Source organism: Bactrocera oleae, chromosome 3 (assembly GCF_042242935.1).
Source record: "Bactrocera oleae isolate idBacOlea1 chromosome 3, idBacOlea1, whole genome shotgun sequence".
Taxonomy (NCBI): Eukaryota; Metazoa; Arthropoda; class Insecta; order Diptera; family Tephritidae; genus Bactrocera; species Bactrocera oleae.
The window spans coordinates 1,621,425-1,624,596 of NC_091537.1; the positions used below are offsets into that span (position 1 = coordinate 1,621,425).

Genomic DNA, 3,172 nt, shown 5'->3' on the forward strand with positions numbered 1-3,172 from the left:
CGTGAAAGAATTGTTAGAAGCGATTTTGATGATAAATTCGAGATAAGCAAGATCTATGTAAAAGGAAGAGTGTATGTTCCTCTCACCAATATTCCACGGTGGTCGAGTCGGTATTATTCATAATTATTCTATAGCTTATTTTTAGACAGTTCCTCAATACTCAATAGTTTTCTAAATTTCACTCTCCTGTCTTTGGTTGTCGAAAATCCTGCTACTACTTGGAAATCAAATAATAAATAATATTATCAATGTGACTGTAAGTATGTTTGTTACGCTTTCATGCCGAAACTACGTAACCGGTCATCACGAAACTTTATACACATAACATATGTCTGGTATTCTAAAGGACATACATTTTTTTACTAAAAACCAAATTTATTTCTTACGAATTCTGAAAAAATTATTTTGGCAAATCATATCTGTTTGTAAAATAAATTTGAAAATTGAAAATAATTATTTTGGTAGATATGATTGTTTGTCGAAAAATCTCAAAATGTAACAAAACAAAAACGCTTTATTGGCGTAAATCAGAGAAATTTGGGCTCCGGTTACCACCACCAACACGCGGATGATCATCGCGATATACTATTCGTGTACATTATGCATTTAGTTACTTGTTTTTATTAATAATCTTTGATATTTATTTAAGGGATTCAATGCCGCGGAAAGAACTAGTAAATTATCAATACGCATTATCAATCAACATCTTCGATTTATTCAAATATATACTAAAATTTGCAGCGTATGTATATATAATATATTCTAGATATATGTAAAAGTTGTGGAATAACAAAGAGGCATTGAAATTAAATTCAGATTCTGAATGAAGTTCACTAACGGATCTTGAGTGCGGATTCTTTCTTGAATAGACCACAGCGTTCTAAATGTCTCGATTTGGTGAAAATAATTACATTAACACACTTCGTTTTGTATTTTATGTGCTTGTTTATGTAGCGTAATCCGATTTAATATTCGCGTATATGTCTATGTGTATGTATGTGGCTTTGAACTTTTTTATGCTTTCGGCCACCATAACTTATGTATTTATTCAAACTAAGTATTATTTACAAGTTCGAATAAAATAATCTTTCTGCGCTTACAAAACGCATGTAATAACTATATTTGGGCCTTTTAAATGGGTTAACATGAATTTTTCTATCATGCTTCCATTGTGCGCGTGGATTACACCAGTTTTTGATTTCCAAAAGCCGTAACAAATGTATCAACAAACAGTTTACGATTTCCTTTTTGTTTTCGTTCAGCGTCGTCGCGCACACAAAAGCGTTGTCTCAACTAAAACTGGTAGGTATTCAAAGTGATTGTCAAAACATCTCATCAATAGCCGCAGCGGCTCATAAAATGTGTGACAAATGGATCGCGCTCGGAACTCATTAGTTGATATAATGTTCTATTTACATATACATTTATAAAACATACATACATACATTCATGTCAGAGTATATAAAGTTACTATTTATGAAAACGACAGCTTGGTGAAATGAACCGAAGGCGACACTAGCTTCAGAGCCACCATCGACGACTCATTAAACGACAATAAACACAAAAGCGCAACAGGAAGTTTGATTCTCTTTGAAATAACCAAATATTTACAAAACAAAATGTAAATCTATGTGCCGTCCAAAGCGGGCATTGTATCTGTACGCCGCTCGGTGTATAGGTGTATCGTTGGCATTTTTGGTGGTTGGCAGTAGGTGCGGTAGGTAGAGCAGAGAGGGATGCCTATTTGTAGATGAATGAACCAATAAATGTTGAATGAGCCACATTTTCATGCAAATGAATTGGCTAGCACAACAATCACAGCAACAACAAACGAGCGTCACTGTGGCTCGAGATGCTGGGCGGCCAAACGCGCGTTTGTATCGTCGAATTGTTTCGACATGAGCAATGCAATTGTTGGAAACTACCGAACACCCGAACTCAGTGAATGAGTTTGCATGGGCAGACACTTTGCTGCAGTGGTAGGTGCATTTTATGGTGGTTGAATGGTGAATGCGCATCGTAAAATCATGGTGTGGGCTCTAAGCCGCGGTCGTTGCACACAACGATTTCTAGAGAATGCTAATCCAAATGAATAGCTTCCTTAATGGCCCAGCCGCTGAACGGCCGACTGCTCGGCACTTGGTACAGTCGTTGGCCGCAGAGCCAGAACTCCGATCATTTTGGTGTTTCGAAAACTAGAAAAGTTGCTTAAATATATGAAATGTTATTGCAAGTTGCACACAAAACCAAATAAGGCAACAACAAGTGCGGCACATTCGAATATTGCTTGTAGCATGCACGTGTTGGAGGTGTGATGCATATATCTGGAGTCATATATGTTTGAATTCGTAAACACATTCAAGCCTTAGACTTTGTCTTTTTTTGTGGAACGTAAACACCGCAAGCATACAGCATACATGTGTCTATTTACACACACACGCATGTGTGTCAAATGACAATGTGTGCGCATGCGCGTTGTTGCTGCTGACATTGAGCATCGTCATAAATTTGCAGCTTATTACCAATAATTTCAAGTGGCTTGTTAACAATTTAACACGTCTTAATCGTAAAATTTGTGGTGCTGTGTCTCCAAAATGCGAAGTATGCAAAAATGCGGGGATAACAACGGCGACAACAAGCTCAAATTGCTTGAATATAAAATCATTGCTGTTTGACAGTTTTGAAGGTGTGAATACGTGAATTAAAATGCAAATACAAATGCAAACGCAATGAACTGTAAGCACATAAAGCGTCGAGTTCCCTTAAGCAAAAGCACAACAGCACAGAGGGCACAATTTGGTTGCCACATTTGGTTGTAATATGCAGTTTCGTGTCGGAGCTCAGTCGAAGCCTTCTATAAATGATAAGAAAAATCATGTTAACGTCGATTGACAGTTAATAATGATATGCATTGCCTGCATTTGTGAGCGAAACTCGTAGGCTGCACTGCACAGTGGAACAAATGGCTCCAAAATTTGGTGAAAAATTTATAGGAGAAATTGTGTTCGAACTGTAGTAAGAAAAATTTTGACTCTTTAACTAGATTTTTAAAAATATGCTAGTACATTGACTGCTCAAAAAAATTCCACTTTATTAGTATAAATTTTGGTTATTCCGCGCGCATATTAAATATCGAACGATTTCTTCATTCTCTAATGCACTACAATGCCTG

At 36.6% G+C, this 3,172-nt stretch overlaps 1 long non-coding RNA gene across 1 annotated transcript; it reads left to right on the plus strand.

Annotated features, from left to right (window-relative positions):
* The first annotated feature begins 464 nt into the window (after nucleotides 1-464).
* Nucleotides 465-1,089, plus strand: LOC118682166 (uncharacterized). Its single transcript, XR_004977837.2, has 3 exons — nucleotides 465-593; nucleotides 650-742; nucleotides 817-1,089. It is a non-coding gene; the product is annotated as an uncharacterized lncRNA (long non-coding RNA).
* The last annotated feature ends 2,083 nt before the right edge of the window (nucleotides 1,090-3,172 follow it).